A 21,491-nucleotide genomic window follows, 5' to 3' on the forward strand; every position below is an offset into this window, starting at 1 on the left:
CTATTGAAGACATTAGCAGAATATTCCAGTCACATGAGTAAACCATTTGGTCTGAACTACTGTCAAATATGTAAATATTTGACATAGAGAATGCTCTTAGGGTCTGTGCAAGAGTATGGTTGGTCTGAATATTTAATTCCCTTGTAACGTCATTGAGCAAAAGCTCCATCAAGAAAAAGATAAATTCTTCCAGTCACTGTACAGAGTGCTTTTACTGTGCCACACATGGACTCATTAATTAATGACATATTTTAAAGTGTCCTTTAGTCCTCTGCCATGACAGTAATCCTGTTGAGTTATGGTTCTCAGGTACCAGGGGAAGGCAACTGGAGGCTGCTGCCAGGAAGTGAGTCTACAGAGTCATGAAAATTAGTGAAGCTTCCCTTACATAGGCACATCATCTGGAAAAGTTAAGCTGTTAATAATTCATCAACTGTGAAGTGGAGTGAAAGCATATTTATTATCCTTAATATGATTTTGTCTTTTTTTCCCAAAATATTTGAACAATGCTCAACAGCTACAACAGGATTGTTAGGAGATTGGATTTGTGTCATCACTGCTTTGTCTGTGCACACAATCAGCCATTGGAAAGTTGGTTCAGCTCATGTATTCAGTCAGATAGTCCTTTGCTGTCTCTGGTGGTTCCACAGGCTAGTGAAATCATAAACCTATCATTTGAGATGAGGACTTGAGAAATATAGTTTCATTGCCTTTCAGATACTTCAGCTTCAAGTGAGCCCATTAATTTCTTTGGACTAAAACACACAGCACATTTTAAAGCAGTTTTATTTGATTGGGTAGTCTCTTGAGCTGGGGGCTCTGGAAGACATATAGGTCAGATACTTCAGTTAAATTAGCAAAGCTCCATTACACTATTGCACTAGTCAGACACATTGAAGCCACTGATGATTTATGAACTCTGATGAACCAAGCCTTTTATAAAGGTTCTGCTGTGATACTTCAGGTCTGATCCATAAAGGAATTCCCTTCTTCAGAAAATAATTTATTAAGTTTGCCTAATAAAATTTGTATTTCTTGTATATATGTGAATCTTATGTCTTTAAGACAACAGAGTATCGTAATTTATGTCTCTGTTCTGTAATGCTGTACATAGTAGATGGGATTTACAGCATATCTTAGAACTGATCATGGACTCAGATGTAGAAAGCCAAATGCAACTGTTGCTGCTCTCTGAACATCACTAAACACATAGACAAAGATCTACCTCTAGAAACAGAGCTGTTACTCTTGATATATTGTTCTCTCTACCTGTTCTAGCTATGTAGGGAAATGATTCATAACAACACAAATTTGTGCTGTACTGTGTGCACTGATTTTCACAGAGGCAATTTTTGAAGTATGTAGAAAATCATAACCCTTCCCACTTCCCACTTCATCATTAGTGCAAAGGAAACATACCGTTTTCATTTTGTGATATACTATTAATCTTAAAAAAAACACCAAACTTCTAGTCTGTTATCCAGTTCCACACATTTTTTTAACAGTGTTTTTAATTTTATATGGCGGATTTGCAGCTGGGGGATAGACCGCCTTCAAACAACTCCCAAAAGGGAGAAATTGATTATTTCAGCATGCATCAAATAGAGATGATTCAAAGATGCTCTGTTGGTACTATGGTTAGTGTTGGCAGCGCCCAGTTTTATCCATTGCAAGGAAAGGGAATGTGGAAGTTATTTTGCCACCCCTGCTGAGCTCAAGTTTTCCCCATTACTTGATTATCCTTCCAGTACCCGAAAGGACTGACCTAGCAGCTGGGTAGGCTTAGTTGCTGGTTACAATCAGTTGACATGTGAAGGTTTTTTTTTTATTATTATTCATTTGCAGAAGATACTCAATAAAATTTTAAGTTTTTTTAATTTTTTTTTTTTCTTTACGACTTCAAGTAATGAAAATACCTTCTAATACTGCACCAGTACAAATTCCTGCTGTAAGCATTCAGACAGCTGCTACACAGAACACACTGAGAGGTTCAGCCGTTTTCAGGTATTGATTCGCACTAATGACAACACAATCCAGAAACAACAGAACAAACACTTGTCAGCAGATGAGCTGAAGTTCGTCAAAGTTCCTATCGCTTCTCGTAATGCTGTTTCATACAATAAGGCTTTATGAGAAATCTGCAGGTAGATCCTCTGACTTGTTAATAATGGATAAAGTGATTTGTACTGACAGTGTTCCTGAATGTGATTGATGTAGGCACAGGAAAATGTGTATAATAATTTTAAACAGACTTCATTACTTTACTTTAAATATAATGTAGTGGTTTTTTTAGATACTTCAGTGGATATCACACACATCCCAAGAAAAATTTCTCCATCTGCTTGTGTCCCATTACTGGTATGTCAATTTCCATAAAAATTATATTTATTGATACACATACAATAAATTCTCTAGCTCTGTACAGAAAAACATTTTTAAAATTTTTTTCCAAGATTGAAAGTATTCTTCCCTAACTGAAAAACTAATCAGCTAGTTAGTATTTGAGTAATTCATACAAAAATACATTTTTCCAAAACTGCTTTATGCCACCATTACAAATTTTAGTTAACCTAGTCTTAGTGAAGACTGGAAAGAGAAGAAATCTGCATATAAAAGGCAATTAATTATACATATTAAAGTGCAGTCTGACGCCCTACTCCATAAAGCAAGAACTTTGGTTTTCTAAGTCTCCACAACGAATAACACCTGCTTTTTCCATAATGGCACATGAAAACCTAAACCAACACAAGAAAATCCCAAAACACTCCTCATATCAGAGCAGCAATAAAAATATCTATTTTCATGACTTTGCTACAATGATTCAGAGGAAAAGGTTAATCTAGGAAAATTGGTTTTGAATCTATGTTGTGTAATTGTACTCAAATTAAGAAGTGTTTCTAGTTTGGACCCCTATCTACTCTTTCTCTCCAGGGACTATGCGAAATGCTCAGCATTTAGGCACCTTTGTTTGGCCTCTGAATATAACATTAATGTGTTTTGAATCAATTTGCTTCCTCTAGTATATCTCCCACTTTTTTTCTCCCTCTGCCATCATCAGATTTTAGCTTTCAAAGGAGCCCTAGACACAAAGCAGTATTTCATAAGCAGTAGATAAACTGAAATGACTCCAAGCAGCCAGGGCAAAAAATCACAGTGAAATGCTGGATTTTACATTGTAAATTCAGAGCTGCCTGTTATTGATCCCAACTGATCTTTGTAAAATCCATGATTGTTAATTGCTCTAGCCAGAACACAGGAAAGTGTAATCCTCCTGGATATTCATGGATGTTGTTATCAGAACAGTGGTCCCTTTTTTTCTTTAATACAAAATGCACAGGAGGAATATTATCTATTTTGCTCTCTTACTACTGTGGAGATATGTACATCTCCTTGGAACAGCTTCTGTTCCATTGCTCACTCATAAAACAAATCTGGATGGTTACAGTTAAATGATTACCAAGGTTTAACAGTTATCTTCTGTCTCAAAGGTCCTGAGTGTGTACTGTGGTAGTGTATCTTTGCTATTCTGACTGAGATTTTCTGGACATATCATGATAGAATGCAAGCAGTGGAAGTTAATCTATCACTCTACATGATGATTAGCAGAAGCAGCTACAAGATGTTATGCAAATTGCAAACCAAACCATAAGAATTATCAAAAAAAAAAAAGAATTTAATTTTAGGATAATTTGTTGTTATAATTCCCTAGAAATTGAATAAAGACCTAAATAAATGAGTTTCATGTGTGATTTGTACTCTCTGTGGCCCAACAAGCCACAGAGAGTACAAACCAGTACAGAGTACTGGTTAACACATTGTGTGTTAACCAGTCTACTATTAAATACTTTATTGTAAATCCTCTTCCTGCGACACAGCATATCATTTCTCTTCAGACAAATCTTTCCTCAACTTCAAACTCAATTGCTTCCTCACTGCTACTAAGAGCTTAGAAGACTTAATCAGCTTGTTGCATTTTGGGTGTGATTTCACTTCTCCCTCTTTCAGTGCAGGTCATTCAATGGACGTTTCTCGTAAGTTCTTTATCGTGGCATTTCTAGTGCTCTATGCAGTCCCTCATCCATTTACCTTTATGAGAAGGATTTTAAAGGCAAAATAAAGATACATGCAGTGAATGTTTTATATTAAATAACTTCTGGTAATAAAAACTTTTAGTCTGTTTCAGACTTTTATTGGACTTTTTTACTCCACAACTTAAAGACAAATGTGCTTACTGCCTAACCGAGTTTTGAAAATGAAAAGAACTGTGAAAAAAGAAAGTTAAAAATTATGGAGTTTGCAGCTACCATATGTGTCCTGTTTATAATTTTAAAATATATAATCTACATAAAGTGTGATTTTGGTCGAATTTGCTTTTTTATTGTGTCTTTTTTAGTACTGTATCACTGGCAAAAAAAAAAAAAGCTTAATTTGAAAAGGAACAGATATTTTTATCAACATTGAAAGCATTGGCTTTTACTTTTTGAAGGATATTATTTTAATGTATTTTGATCTTAATCCAATCAATATCTTTATTTTCTAATTAAGTCTATTGATCTTTGGGTATTCAGTAAGGTGATGTCAGAATATCCTGAAGGGGAAGGAATTGACCCCTTAGGCAGAATCCAGGGAGCAAATGTTGAGAATTTGAATAATTCCAATGTAGTTATACTTTGTCTTTTAAAACTCCAAGCCTTTTTGTCTCATTAACATCTTTATACATTGGATAGCAAAGAGTAAAGGTTAGGAATCCATTAATTTCTCTTTTCCCTTGTTTTACACTGTGTTTTTCAGTCTTTTCTGCACTTAAGTACAGGTTTTGTCAGTGTAGATTGTGAGAACAATCTAAACCTCTCTAAATCTAAACAATCTAAATCTTTTTAAATTCTTAGTTCAAGTTAAGATGTGACGTTTGTAGAAGCAGCATATCCTACTTATCAACCTCTAAGTTAATCTGGTTTTTATTAAAACAAAGCCAAAACCCACTTAAAACAGAGGTTACAGTTGTTGAGTAATTAATAAAGCAACACAAAGTGACATCTATATTTATACATGTTAATGAAAAGTCCCTGTAAAACTTATTTTAATATACCTTGCTGAATATAAATATTACAGTTCCATATATCGCATAATAGAAGTTATAATTGAATGATTCTGTCAGAGCTACAGAGTTTTTAATACTCTCATAATAACAAATGGTAAAAGATAAACAAGCATAGCAGCAGCAAGAACAAAACTTAATGAATCACTAACATAACCTTGTCTACTTGAAAATCATAAGCATATCAATGTTTATTTACATTTGTTTTGAAAGGCTGAGTTTATGAACCTAAGCCATATAGGGTTTTTTGACAGTAAAACACATAAGTGCGTGTTCTGCCATCCAGCTCTCCTTCTTTCTTCTTCTCTTTTGGTATTTTCAAAACATATAGAAAATCTATAATGTCTTGTAGCCAGTCTTACCTACAAAGAATTGTAGTCACAGCAAAAAGTCAATCCCTTCCAAGAAACCCAACAAAAGCCAGTATCAAAGCCTCCATCTCTGAACTGTAAGAAAAGGAGAAAAAAAAAAGTACTTTTATTCTCCTGAATTTACTTAAAAGCTCTTGGTAAAAAAAAAAAAATTTAAAAAGTACAGAAATAAATTGACAACTATATCTGTCTGGCACATTCATCCATCTAAGAAGGTTGAATGCACTTATCCTACTTCCTTTCTAAAAGTATAGTTTTTATAAAAGGACTAATTGTATATTTTTATCATATAATTAAGATATTTCTATTTAAAATATAGACAAGTTAAGACTTGGCCTCTACAAACATTGCTTTCATATACAGATACTGTTCTTACACAAGCAGTTCTTTTCTACAAGATTTATCTTTGATCAAAGGGTAAAGGAAAGAAATCTAAAAACTTATAAAGTATTTAAATCATATGCCTCTTGTCCTAATTTCACTTTGTTTCTTTTCATAAATACTGGATTGCCAGATGTCTGGCTTCTATTGTATATTTTTCTTTATTAGAAAATTTTAATTAAGATTTATGAAAATATATTCTGATGCCAGCAAATGCATTCAGTGAGAAGAAAGTTATTTGTTTTAAATGTGGTGTAAATATCAACTTCTGTCAGTTACAATGGTTACTTAAATTAAGCTTAATATGTATCTTTCATTAAATGCTTGAGAGAGAATCTATAAACCAGAGTTAGCACACAGGAGATTAAATACTGAGGTTTATTCTCAATTTGCAAGCTCTTAACTCCATAAGAGTGTTTGTGTTTTGTTCATTACTGTATTGCTGAATGAATTTTAAAACCTACTGTGGCACAGATCTAACAGACGTTACATTTGATTCATTGCTTGATAAGGCCATATTCAATTAGATAATATGCCTCTTCATAGCTCTGCCAATTTAAGTGTAGTACATTCTGATTGTCATACCACTGACAGGCTAACCAGACCAGGATGGGAGTATTTCATAGAACTGTTTCTGTCATTCCATTCCCTCCTCACATGGAGGAATCTCAGTGCTATTCCTAGCAGAAATCAGATGGAATTAATGTCAGTATGGCTGGTTTGAATGTCAAAGGTAAAAATCTGGAATGCGTATCTGAGAACATAAGGGACTCTGGTGTGCAGGTAGATTTTCATCAGTGCTCCTGGTCAAAGGAAAGGGGTTTGAAAGGGCCATTTGAACATGGTGAATCAAGTGGTTACAGGACTGGTGCCACAGCCAAAATTTCAGCTACTTAGACCATGGGACTCACTTTGAGAAACCTCTGCTGGGATAAGATGGTGTCTTTCTGTCCTAAAATTGAAAGGCATCTCGAGTCTTGGGCTTGCCAAGCTGGTGAAGAGAACTTAAAATGAAAGTTGTTGGGGGAGGGGAACCTCAGTTCTACCTACTCCTAGAAGTCAATCCTATCGTTACCAGTTGGGTGCCAAGGCCAATGAGAGATGTCCATAGCCTGGAGATGGATCTCAGGTCAGCAGGAGAGCACCTGAAGGGCAGTACAAAGGAATTTCACCCACTCAGTTCAGTAATTTGGTTTCATTAGGGGCCCAAATTCAATGTCTTGAATCAAATTACCCCACATGGGGAATAAACAAGAGGAATTAGCGATGTGCGCACACCTGGAGGGCTACAATCTTGTTGGTATCACAAAAGCCTGGTGGGATGGCTCCTGTGATTGCAGTGTTTGCATGGAAGAATACAGGCTCTTTAGGAAGGATAGGCAGGGAAAATGATCAGGCAGTGTTGCCTTCTGTGCCAATGACCAGCTAGACTGCATGGAACTTCACTTGGAAATGCATCAAGGCCTTATAGGTCATGGTTAAAGGGAGGTCAGGGACAGGTGACACTAGAGTGAAGGTCTGCTCCACCCCACCAGACCAGAAAGACCAAGCTTATGAGACCTTCTACAGACAGAAAGGGGCAGCCACATTTGGACAGCCCTGGTCCTCTTGGGGAACTTCAACCACCCTGATAACATCTGGTCTAGTTGAAGGTGGCCCTGTCACAGCACAGGGGCTGGAAACAGATGATCTTCAAGGTCTCTTCCAACCCAAACCGTTCTATGAATCTGTGTTTCTGTGATCCTTTTTGGCAGAGAATTGGTCCTCATAACAGAATTTTATCCAGATTCCAGAATTTAGAAGTAATCCCTAATGCTAATGTATTTATTATAGTTCATGGTTCATGGAGCTACTTGCTCCTTTCCCAGCTTCTTTGTCTGTAAGTGGCTGACACTTTTGTCTCTCTAACTTACTTTATAATAAATATAGAGGATCAGAGAAAGTACATAAACTTTTGTTCCCTTTTGTGGAAGCTGAAGATATTTGTGATCTAACCAATCTGTAACCAGAAATGTGTGAAACTTTCCTGTTATTCTTGCAAATGTGTTTATTGTTTAAATAGAAGTAATTATTTTTCTTCTGCTGGGAGTTTCAAGTTGAGCCAAATGTCTTTAGCATTCTGCTAGCAGATATTTTAGAATACTGCACATATGTTCAATTGTTTTTATAGAAGAGATGGCAGGTAGTAACAGTCAGTTTCTTAAACATGTAGATTCAGCTTCTGGAGAATGTAAGCCTAAGCACCAGTATGTTAATTAAATAAGCAAATATTCAATGAAAACTGGTTAAAAAATAAAACTATTTTATTGCACTGTATCATGCTATGGTGTTAAAATGGGCTTTTTCCAATTGTTTGGTTGATATTCTGTTGTTCCTGGAGCTGTCAAAAGTATAAGTTGTGTGATCAAAATAATTTTTCATTTTCTTCTGAGTTTTGTGGAAACCACACTTAAATACAAAAAACCAGAATGCTTCAGTAGGTTATACAAAATATTCTATTATATATTTTTCTTCACGGCAGGTGTACTGAGTGGGTTAAAACCACTCTACTTTTGAAATAATAAGTTAGATTGTATATAGGGACCTAGAAGCTTTACATAGCTCTTGGAAAGACCTGCCAATGCTTATCTGATGGAACTGGAGCAGTTCTTCAGCTCTGCTTTGACCTCAAGCTGAAGAACTAAGAATACATAATGTAATTCTCACATCTGTTTTAAAACAAATGTAACAAGCAGTGTACAAAAAAATTTACAATTTCAGTTGCAATATCATCCATCCCAGAAAAATACCATATTCCTACATCTTCAGAGTTCATTCTATTTCAGGATGAACTGAATCACTTTTTCAGTTCAGATTTACTTTCGGGCAGAAAAAGGACAAAGTATGTTCTTTCATACTTTGGACATGAAGTACTTTGTGAAGTGAGGCTAAAACTTAACTGCTAAGCTTTGGCAACCTCAGCAGTATCTGTGCAAACTGTCCATTGGAAAAGACAGGATAGGTCTGGTCTGCAATTTTAGAGCAGGCACCCAATCATAGGTAAATAATTGAAAGGCTTGCAGCCTTGACAGGAGGAAAGCAACAAGTCTTTGGAGAGACAGGTAACTTAAAGGTCAGTCTTAGAGATCATCAGATGCACACTGGTATTTTTGAATTCACTGCGTTGGATTTGATCTTAATTTAGGTGCCTAATTCTCCCATACATTGTATAAAGGGAGATGATCGTGAAATGGTAACTGAGTATTTCTGATTCTTGTTATTAGCTCTCATCCTATCTTTTAAATTGTGTCATATAAACTCTGTTAAAGTCCACTGCATCTTTAAATTGATGTAAACAAAATTAAGATTTTATTGTTTAGGTAAACATTTTTTTTTCCCTTCTTTCTTCAGCTTGATAAGATTTAGCTTTTGAATACTCTTAGGTGTGATACCTTTCAGGAGAGGAACCTTTTGCCTTTTGAAGACTTTTGTCTATTTGGCTGATTTAAATGACAAAATATTTTGTGGTCAAAACTTGTGTTTATTTCCAGATTGCAGTTATATAAGAGATATGTTCGCCTAATGTTCTTGACTTCTCTTGTTTATATTCATTGATTGCCTTAAATAAAAAGCTACTTTCAGTGTTATTGTTTATTTCTCCTCTTCAATTCATCAAAGGAATATATATTGCCAATTTTTTGTCTTTGAGACATGCATAAAAGGTGTTAAAAATAAAAGAGATATACTAGAATTTCTATTTAACTCTTCTAGTATGAATTAAAATAATTATCAATATCCATGTTTATTTCCCAGTATATATCATCAGTAATGTCGTTCCAGATTTTTTTTTTCATTGAATAGACACTGTCTGAGTTAAAATTAGCTTATCTGTTCTTTTTCTGTCTTCAAAAAGCCATTTGTACCAAGAATTACTCTTCAGGACATGTTTTGTTGCAGTTCAGTAGCAATAAATTTCACAATCAGGATTATTTTAGCCCACTGTGTAAATTTGATTTTTCAGACTATTTTCACTTCTCCAAAGTTGGTAAAAGTCATTATTTCCTGTCCAAATGTCTTTAAATTGTTCTTACACTATGTATAATTTTAAGGTGTCTCAAGACAGACATTCTCAAAGACATAAAGGTTACTATCTGCAATGAAAGTTTCACAGTAAACATAAGTCTTTTTTAAAGTTTGCAAAAATTGCAGCTCCAGCTCTCTAGGGATATTTCTGGCAAGGAAAATGACGATTTGGGGTTTTTAGTTGATGTGGTTTGTTTTTTGGGCTTTTCTGCCCTTAATCTTGATTCTGTAAAACATGACTAAAATTAGTAATATCTATTCTGCTTTCTCCAAATGAAAGACCAATTTAACTAGTTTTAGACTAAATATCTTGAAAACTATTTTTTCTCCTTCCATCTTAACCATTCATTAAAGATATGTCCCCTTTGTAAATATACCTTCATAGTAAATGGAGAGAAAATTTATTCCCTCCACATGAAATTAAATGATATTTGGAAGGTTTTATAGACCATAAGAGATCCTAAACTAACATGAAAAGAAACAAAATCCAGGTAAACAAAACAAGACAAAAAACATACAAAAACCCACAACAAAACAAACCAAAAACCAAACCAAACAAAAACAAACAACCCAAAACCAAAAAACCAAACACAAGCTTCTCCTCTTGCCCTCCATGTTTATTTTTATTGCAGAAAGATTTTACTTTGAATGCTATAAAACTGTGGGCTACTATAAAGCTGTAGGTAATATCCCCATGCTTTTCATCAGAGTCTGATGATTCGTTTTACTTTATTCTTCCTTTTTCAGTCTTTTCATTGCATAAGCTAATTCATTAATCTTATGATCAAATTACTTTTAAATCACTATTTATTGCTTGTTAAAGTGATTGATTTTATTTGCTATGCATTCTATATGGAAAGTGCAAATTGCTCCAAAATGAAGAGATACTTTATACATATTCAAGCATAACAGTTTATTTGTACATATGAGATGAAAAGAATAAATTAAAGGCCCTTTGTAACTGTCAGCTTCTGCTTCTCTCAGGCATTTGTTACACACAACCCAAAAGTTAATCTTTGGTAGCTTCTGTGAAAGTAAAGAGCAGTAAGAGTAAATTATTTACCTCATGAGTTTTGTTTCGATTACATTTCTGCCCTGTGTCAGAGACTGAAATAGTTCAAGACTTAAACACTTTAATGAAGAACTTTGAAAACTGTATTACAAAAGTTGCAGAGAAGAACACCACACCCTTAACAGGCCTTTTGACTGGGGCCCTGAACTACTCACTGGTGCAGGTGAGGTAAAGTAACAACTCAGAGCTCTGAGAAAAAAAAAAACAAAACAAAAACATTCACACAGGGATCAAGCTTAATACCTTCATAGTACAGAGCACAACTCCAGGGCTATCAGCCGCCAGGTTCAGACAGACCTTCACCAAAGGGTGAGGGGAGAGAAGTGTTGGGTGTGTGTTGGAAAGCCTCTGGTGAGAGGCGCAGTGAGCGTCCATCCTCCAATGTGCAGACCAGCTCAGCTGAGGGGCCCTTCACCTGTGGAAAAACCTTATCTGCAGCAGAAGGGTTTGACACAAACCATCAAAGGGCTCCCCAAAGGGGTCCCCAGACCCTGCACCAGAGCACTGCAGATGATGCAACAGACCCTCAGTGTTGCAAGGGACAGTGTCAAACTGGCCTCCTGCAAGGGAAGAATCTGGGCATTCCCACCTGGCCCAAAAGTGTATATTAATCCACAGGATTCTATACGCTTTGGCTTGTGGCGTGTGGCTGCATGGCACTGCATGGCAGTGGCAGTGTGAGAACCTCACCACCAAGAAGACCAGATGAAAGGGAGCAACGAGACGCTGTTGGGACCCTTGGATAGGTGATATTCTTCCACCCATAATCCATGTTACTCTCTCCCTGTCCTCCCACCCCCTACGCACTCTTATTTCTAAAGTTTTCTTTTTCTTTCTTTCTTTCTCTTTCTTTCTTTCTTTCTTTCTTTCTTTCTTTCTTTCTTTCTTTCTTTCTTTCTTTCTTTCTTTCTTTCTTTCTTTCTTTCTTTCTTTCTTTCTTTCTTTCTTTCTTTCTTTCTTTCTTTCTTTCTTTCTTTCTTTCTTTCTTTCTTTCTTTCTTTCTTTCTTTCTTTCTTTCTTTCTTTCTTTCTTTCTTTCTTTCTTTCTTTCTTTCTTTCTTTCTTTCTTTCTTTCTTTCTTTCTTTCTTTCTTTCTTTCTTTCTTTCTTTCTTTCTTTCTTTCTTTCTTTCCTTCTTTCTTTCCTTCTTTCTTTCCTTCTTTCTTTCCTTCTTTCCTTCTTTCCTTCTTTCCTTCTTTCCTTCTTTCTTTCTTTCTTTCTTTCTTTCTTTCTTTCTTTCTTTCTTTCTTTCTTTCTTTCTTTCTTTCTTTCTTTCTTTCTTTCTTTCTTTCTTTTGCTTTTTCTTTCTTTTGCTTTTTCTTTCTTTCTTTCTTTCTTTTGTTTCTTTCTTTGGCTCTTTCTCACTCTTTCTCTCTTGCTCTTTCTCTCTCTCTCTCTTGCTCTTTCTCTCTCTCTCTCTTTCTCATTCTTCTCTTTTCCTTTCTATGTTCCTCTTTTACTATTATATGAAACATCAAATTTCAGAACAAACATCTAACCTCATTTGATTTTAATCACATTTTTTGAGTATATTTTGAACCTTCAAAATTCATTCAGTTTTATACACAGATACTTAATTTTCTTTGTTCTTCTGGGTGGTTTTAACCAGATTGTAACACCTTGGCAGAGGGGATTTTTATCATGAATATAAAAATAATGGGGGTTTGTATATGGAATGGTTGTCAATATATCAAAATCTTGTATCTGATCTCTCTTGTTCTGTGATGTACTGACTGTGACCTGTTTCCTTAGCAAAAAAGTGTTTTTAGGCAGCAAAGCACTGATGCAAATATAGGAGTACAGACGTACAGGAGTGATGCTGCTATAATACCAGTGTGCCAAGAAGGTTTTCTTCTGTTAGTTCAAAAGTTTTATTCAGTATTTTTACATTTCTGTCACAAGTCCCTCATCAGTTTGTCATCAATGAGAAAAGCCACATTTCTGTAGTTCTCTCAGAGAACATCTATTTTTGAAAGGGTGCAGTTTCATTTTCGTGCTATTGACATCACTTCTGCAGGCTAATATGTACACAGGGATTGAAATTAACCATCTCTCTGTCTTCCCACAAATCTCTTATAGAATTATTTAAATATCAGTCCTGCTTCTTGTATAACCTCCAAGGAAAAGTTCTCAGAAATCATAAGAGTCTACAGCAGTATAAATTTCAGAGGAGTAATAATTATGAGAGAGGATTGAAAGTGTCATCACTTTAATTCCAGATTATATTGAACTCCAAGTTATGCTTCATCATTGAAAGTATGATGAAGCATATATGTCGGTACAATGCTTTAAATCCTTCAAGAATGAACATTGCTAAAATAATTACTCAGTCTGAGAAAACTTTGCATCAGAACTTGAAAGTAAAATATAAGTTCAAAGTACTTTTTTTTTTTTTTTTTTTTTTTTTTGTCAAACCAGCAATTAGATTTCCAGAAAAGGGAGAAAATTAAGAATGATTATAATATTTCAGATGCCATAACGAAACCTGTCATAAAAACAAAAAAACAAACGAATAAATAAATAAGTAAATGCTTTGAAAAACTGTGGCTTATTTTCCTAGCAATCTGAGTATATAGTTATTTTATTTTTCTAGCATATATAACTAAGCATATTTTTCTAGCAAACAGAGCTGAATACCTGTTGTGGTCATGCAGAATCTTCTGAAACTAGGTGCCTTATGTAGTTCCCTAAATAATGATATAAAAGCCTGTTTTGCTCTCCTATGTTCAAAGATTTTAGTACATAATTTCTTCTCCAGTGTAGTAGGCTGCATTCTACTCTGTGACATGCAAATGTTTTGGCAGGGTTCAGACTAGGAGAAAATGAACTCATTTGTTATATGCAAGAAAAGTTCCAAAAAAAATGGAGACATTGAGAGAGAAAGAAAGAGAATGTTGAGAGGGGTGAGAGCACAAGGAGGGAGTCTGCTGAAAGAAACATACAAAAAAATGCAAAGTGAGGCAAAGATAAATACCTAGACAAGGAATTATGATAAAAGGGAAAAAGAAGAAAGAAGCAGATTTTAATGGAAGTTTTAATGAAAGAAACCCAAAGCATATTCTCCCTTAATGTGTTTTATTACTGCTGGCTTTAGTCTGAATGAGTAGGGACTAAGCAATTATTTTGATCTAAATACTTAATGTGCTGTCTTTACCTGTGAAAAATAAATATGCTTGCAAGAATATTGAATTGCCATTGGCAAAAAAAAAAAAAAAAAAAAAAAAATATGTAATTGCTCATAAAGCCTGTGAAATTACATTAACTTTCGTATTTAAGGAAATCCCTGAAGCAGACTCTGAATTCAGTGCTGTGGCAGCACTGCTCTGAGTGCCTTTGCCCATTTCTCTGGTTTCAAAAACCTTATTGTTTCATGAAGATTTTGCTTCTAAAGAAGAAGACTAAAGATTTATGTACATTATTGTTTCATACACATTTTCTGGGGTTTATAATTCTGCTTCAGCTTTAGAGCTTAATTTTAAAGCCCAGTCTTATAGGTGCTGAGATTGCTCCCTTTGGTGTCTGTGGGATAACATACCACTCCCTTCTGGGTACATTTACTTCTTCTTAGACTACAACACAGACATAGATTTTAGACTATTTTTTGGTGCCACAACCACACATAAATAAAACAAATAAAATGGATGTATGCTAGAGAATTTTGGGGCTAAGTGACAATTCATTATCCAAACTTAAAAAGAATGGGAGTTGGCCTTTTATTTGTGTTGCAACATTTTTGGCACTTGGCCAAAAAGTGGGTTACAAACATGAAGGCAACTCATCAGGCAGATAATCATGTTATAGAAGACCGCAGCGTCTCTTCAGGCAGAGTTTTGCTTCCTCGTGGCCATTCTGTAAAGTCAGTATATACTTTGATTATACCAAGCTCTTCCAATATAAAGTTCAAATTTAATTACTAAAAAAAAGAGCTCAAGCATTATCATTTCACTTTGGAGATCAGGGACTATCATATCCTGAAAAGAGACAACCAATGTCAGCTAAGAAAAGCAAGAATTGCTAGTTTAAGTTTTTGGAAATAATATATATAGGGCTTTGTACATACCAGCACACAGATCTATAATGTTATCTATTTTTAATTCTATTTTAATGAGGGATGTAATAGAAAACTCACCAGTGCTTAAAGCAACATCTTTTTCATTGTTTCCTATAGCTAAGCTTGACTGCCAGTGAAAAATGGTGTGGAAATGGATTGGACTAGAAAAATACATGTGCTACTCAAAATAAACTTAAGTTAGAGCGATAATGACTGAGGGACAACAGCCTCAGGCTAAAAGGATTAAAACAAACCGAAATCTCATTCACCAAAAGTGATTATTTCAGCAGAAAACAATGCAATTCTTGTTTACTGTCTAGGAAACATGAATTTATAGTGATGATAGACATTAAAATCCCTTAGGGAGATCACTATGAAGTAAACTGCACATTTTAATTGCAAAGGAATGCAAACAGCTTACCTTGAAAAATTGCTGATATAAAACTAGTCAAATTTTATTGGAGATGAGATGTAGAGTTTCAGAAAAGAATTTATCACTATTTTCAATTAGTGACACACTAAATATTGATGTTAGCAGGTCAATGCATTTTCAAAAAACAAGACAAGAGGATCCGTTTTGATCAATTTTCTAATTCTGTAATAAACCTTATATCATGGATGGAAACACTGATTACTAGTGCTAGTTAACTTTCATCCCTTAATGACCTAAAATGTTGATTTACATAATAATAGAAAATAATTAAATGTACTAGCCAACAATCTATTTATGTGATACTGCATTAATATTTAATTAGAAATTCTTTATAGTGAATTCTTTCACCCTTCACTCTGATATATGTGGATATACAATGAAATATTTATGTAAAAATCATTGAAAACTCATTCACCTTGAAGGGTGGGTGGGTGGGTCATTCACTTACCAAGATGTGAAAGCAAATACACTCCATGCTACTTGCATATCAAAATTCCTGTTTCCTGGTAGCTGAGAGATCTGGATTCTTACTTTTGTTTTGACACAGTTCTACTATTATTCTGGGCAATCCTTGAAGTCCATATTTTCCAAATCAAACTTGCATAAAGTTTGATTCTTTAATAAAGGATACCTCAAAGTTTAAGGCATCACAAACAATGAGAAGCTAAGACGAGAAAATTACTTTAGCAGTTTTAGGCATAAACGGAGTGGAAAAATATCAGCCTAATGATGAGAGAGGAACAAGGATTTAATTCTTTTTCCAGTCCATTGAAAACAAAGGAGTTACAAAAGGTGTGTTTAAAATTACCCAACTTCATATTATATTTAGACAGTTGAGTCTATAATACTTATCCAAGTATTTTTCACACACAGAAGAAACAAAGAGACAACTTTCAGAGATGTTTTTTGACCCAGATCAGACAACCTGATTAGGATGGGTTGACTGAAACTCTATAGATGTTACTTTCCCTCAGTGACTACAAAAGGAGGTCAGGTGACTGGTCCTGACTTAGACATTCACCTTTTATCTTTTAGATTTACAAAGCCAGATGAGACCAAGTGTCCTGACATGGGTTAACCTTGGACTTTTTTCTCCTACAAGCTCCTCCACTAGGGCATAGTGTGCCACACATTTCTTTTAAGAGTGTTTCAAATTTAACAAGTCTAGTAAATTGCAAAAGAAGAGCTATGACAAGAGAAGGAAGTGGAAAGGGAAAAATTAAAGGAGAGACAAATGGTGAAGAATAAAGAAACAAACAGATCGATAGAGATGAAGAGACTCACAGAAAGAAAGAATGAAAAAAGGAGGAAAGGAAATAATAAAGGAAAAAGTATAAAAAAGAAAAAACATGGAAAAAAGAAAAGAGAAAGTGAAGAGAAAAAAATTAAGGAATAAGAAAGATGAAAAAGAAGAAAGCAAAGGTGGAAATAGAAAACAAAAAATCTAAACTCTACTTAGTGGAACAATAAAGAGCAAGAAGTGTTTTGTATGCATTTAATGATTCTAAATTGCACAGTTGGGACAAAGACACTGTTGGTAATGGGCACTTTGGAAATGACAGTGATAATATGCTAGATTAGGCAGTAACAATTTTCTGATCATTACTAGCTCTCTGTTTAAAGTAATTACTACAAGTGACCTGAATTCCAGTGTGGACTAGGTTTATTGAAATTAACCTTCCAGCATCAATGGCTAAACTGTCTCATATAGGTGTAAATGTTTATACATTTATTTGTTCATAAAAGAGAAAAAAGAAAAATGTCAGATAAATCTTTATCTGATGTAAATTGCCACGGCTTACATGTCCCCTAAGCTGATTTACACAGACTGGTCAATATACACTGCAGTTTGCCAAAAGCCAATATTCACTTTATTTACAAATTGGAAAATAAGCATGCTTGCTGCAGGGAACAATAAAGCATGTCTTTGATTCTTCCTTGAACAAATAAAAAAATGAACTGCATTCTTTCCACTGTAAAGGTACTGAGTCATATCGCAGTGTCATTTGCTAAATAACCCTGAGGCTGTGGCAGGCCAGCTTATCTTACTGTTGCCAGGTTTATTGCTAGCAGAGTTTTGAATGCTTAACACTTTTTGAAGGATTTCAGAATGTCAGAATCTGACTGACAGCTTTACTTGGTGACTTTCTTGCTAGTGAGTATATGACAGTTTGACAGGTATCCTTAGGGTTCTAAATGAATTATTTTATGCAAGTCTCCTTACTGAATAGCATTAATGACCATTTTACACTGTATGCACAGCGGCAGCAAACTTAAGCTGCCACATTGCATTCTATCCTAACTCCCCCATATATTAGCTCGGGGCATTCTTGTACTTTTCCCCTCCCTCCTCCTTTAGCTAAAAAAAAGTGTATTTAAAATAACATATTCATACAAAATGGTAATAGATTCAAGACAAATGTTTATATGGTTTCTTATGAAATTAAAATATCATCAAATATTTTTTAAAATACGAAGAGTTATATACTGATATAAGAATTATTCTGAAAACAGGCTTTTAAAGAAAAATAAAAGCAGCAAAAAAACACAAGGAGAGAAAGTAAGAAAAGTTTGAAGTTCTGAATAAAACATTTATATATAATCATGACTAATAAAACCATTGTTGTTACTATTTTTATTTTTATTAAAGTCTCTTCTCCAACATTTTAAAAGCATACATCTATCCTCAGAAATACTTTAATCCAGGCAAACAGTGACATATTTTTGTCATTATGGCAGGTATGGATATTTTCTTAATAGTCAGTCTTGCAGTAGCTGCCATTGTTGTGGAATGGCAGATGTGATCTATAGAGTCATTAAGTAGCTAATCTACTCTTAAAATGTTTGTTAACAATTCTGAGATTCAGGGTATGGAAACCTTACATCCATTCTGACTGGAAAACACAGTGAAATTGTCTTTTCCTGTGACTCACATATCTTCGGTCTGCAAATTCCTTGCCATTTTTATTACAGCACTTGAGAAAGAAGGGCAGACTGTAGTTTAACGACTCAGAGAATTAAAGACAACAACACAGATCTATCTAAGCTATTACCTACTCTGATGAAAGAGAGATGACACTAGTTAGTCTTTTTATATTTCTTTGACCATTCTGAAAATAAATAGTCATTAAAATGTTCAATTAAAAAAAATTGAAAGCAAAAATATTCCTATCTCATAGGCTATGAACATTGCTTATAAAAAAAGTTGCTTTTGAAACTGTCGTATTCTCTGCTTATCTATAGAATATCAAACATGCAGAAAGGTTGACTCTGACTGACCTAATAATAACCTCCTGCTTCTCTTTGCTTAAGAACAAAGTACTTAACCAGGATTGGAGTTTCATCAATGAAACTCTTTAAGGAAAAGGAAGTATATTTTTCTGGCCAAGGAAAGGAACTGACATTTTTCCCCCTATCATAAATGTGATTCTGTTCCTATGTACTGGTCCACAGAATTTCTATTTCTATGATCTACTCAGGGGGTCTGGATGTAGTTTTAAAAGCCATGGAATGAATCACTATTCAAGAAATGTCAGATGTGCATAAAGTGATGGATTAGCACTGTTGTTGGAATTTCCCACAAGAAACCGAGAAAAAAAAAAATAGAGTAATTTGCAATTTAGGTAGCTAGGCATTGACTAGGAGAGTTTAATATTAACTTGGGCTTTGTCAAACACTTCCTATGTAGCCCCAGAGTAATTGCGAAAGGCAAAGCGTTGTTTCAGGAACTGCATGTTTGTTTCTTGCTAGAAAAGCAGTTTAAGATACATATTTAAAAGATATGATTAAGTGTTGATGAATTATAGCTGCAAATGAAATTTATGAAAATACTCGGCATTTATATGACTGGGGGAATGATCAAGAAAACAGAAATTTATGTAATGGAGACACTTATGGCTCTTTCACTTAATGTTGAAAAAGCAGTTCAATGATAAGTCAAGAGTCATACACATAATAATAACGCAATGAATAAATCTAATTTTTACAGGTGTCAAGATCAGTCTTTTACCACCTTGACATCTGCCTATACTTTTTTGAGCAGCACAGAAGGCATACATCTTATTCTACTATAGTTCTGTAGAAGCTTAATATTTTTTATAGAAAAATGAACTTGGTTGCATCTTACAGGTAAGGCTTTGAGTGGGAAGCCGGGAATAATGGTTCTTGATAAAAATTTGATGGATAGTCTCTGTGGTGAGACATCATTAGAATGTGGATAAAGTACAGCAATGATGATTCATTCCATTCTCCATCAGGAAAAATCACCACCAGCTATAATTTTGCTGAATGGCACTATTTTATCAAAAAATAGATATAAGGATTTGGAATGAAGAAAAATATTCCTATCTCACCATTCTTGAAAAGACCTTCTACTCTCTGTTCCATTCCTTGTTGTTTCTCATGGAGAAAATAAATCAATTGTGTGAAAATAATAGATTATGCAGACTATTTAATTATTATCATCATACTTTCAGGGCTTCACTGACAACTATCATCTTGTGATTATGTTGTGTGGAGGTAAAAACAGCTGCTGAATTAATGACAAATCTGCTAGTGCCTTTATCCTCTGCCCTGTTTGAAATGATTAAACTCATCGAGTTTTTGCTTAATCTATTTTTCTTTTTCATATGCCATGCTCACTGCCTAGGGCAAACCCATCTAATAATATTCAATTGAATAAAACCATAACTCATGACCCTATAAATTATTAAAAAACCCTGCAATGCATCAGATTCATCATTCATCTTACCACAGTGGTAGAAAACCTACAGAATTCCTTAACAATTCTGGCTATGATAAATAGTTGTATTAAAATTTATGAATACAGTGGTATATATTAACGGATATTTTGTTACTGAATTATCTGTCATACCTTTTTGTTTATTTCATGCACCAACATGTTGCATTAATAATTTCACTGGTCTGCAAAACTCACATTCAGCTATCATCATATGTTTTATTTGTTTTTATTTTTTAACTTGACCCTGAGATCCCTTCAAAAACATTATAAGAATGCTGGTTTTCATTGATTTTGCTCATATTTTCAGTCTTAATTTCTTAGGACTTATTAATGTCTATGTCCATATAAAGTGAATAATTACAAAACAAAATTATAACTTTCTTGAACCACGATAGAAAGAATAAACAATGATTAAGTAAGTAACTACCATAAGGATGAAAGATAATATAAAATAGGAGAGATCAGCCTTGAAGTGTCTGGAATGAATGTGAAATTCTTTCTGCCCCATATTATTTTGATTTCATGAAATCACAGAATCATAGAATTCTTTAGGTTAGAAAGCACCGTAAAGATCATCCAGCTACCCTTCTGCCATGGGTAGGAGTGTACCCACTGGATTAGGTTGCCAGGGCCCCATTCAACCTGGTTTTGAACAATTCCAGGGATGGGGCACCCACAGCTTCTCTGGGCAACCTGTGCCAGTGCTTTACCATCCTTTGAGTAAAGTAGTCCATCACTGCAAGTGATATTGACTGTCATGGAGAGTTTTCAGAGAAAATACTTTGACATCATATTGAAAAGTAAGAAATCTGCCATTTTAAAATAATTTCAGACTCCGTGTTCCTGAATTTACAATAGCAATCTTGTTTCTCCCTCGGGGAATAAAAAGCATATAAATCCCGTCCTCTTTTCCTTTGCAAGATGAAGCAACTTAACTTTGGAGGCAGCCATTCTTCCATGGGGATGGATATGAGAGGCATCATTAAACTCACAACCTTTGATTTGATATAGGCTGAGGGATGAAAGTAGTTTACACTGTTAAATTGCATTGTACAGCCCTTTAGCAGCAGCACCTTGAAAAAATCCCTATGGATGGATTCCATGCTCATCAGAATTATGATGGAAAAACTATTCACCATATACAGAGTTATTCTCTTCCTTCTTGCTTTTATATTTATTTCTTCCTGCAACATACTTTCACAGCCTGATGAAAAGGTATAACCCAGAAGTATTATTTGATGATTACATGTTTCATTCAAAGACATATTTTCTGCAGATAATACT

At 34.5% G+C, this 21,491-nt stretch overlaps 1 long non-coding RNA gene across 3 annotated transcripts in view; it reads right to left on the reverse strand.

Annotated features, from left to right (window-relative positions):
- The window catches only part of LOC121469514 (uncharacterized), a 74,538-nt gene that overhangs the window by 12,096 nt on the left and 40,951 nt on the right, over positions 1-21,491 (reverse strand). For 2 of the 3 annotated variants that reach the window (XR_012054076.1, XR_012054074.1), the window contains exon 5: positions 5,461-5,544. This is a non-coding gene — a long non-coding RNA (uncharacterized lncRNA). Of the gene's footprint in view, positions 1-3,599; positions 4,087-5,460; positions 5,545-21,491 lie in introns of those variants that run through there. The other variant, XR_012054075.1, reaches the window with a different exon arrangement.

This window comes from Taeniopygia guttata, chromosome 2 (assembly GCF_048771995.1).
Source record: "Taeniopygia guttata chromosome 2, bTaeGut7.mat, whole genome shotgun sequence".
Classification (NCBI taxonomy): Eukaryota; Metazoa; Chordata; class Aves; order Passeriformes; family Estrildidae; genus Taeniopygia; species Taeniopygia guttata.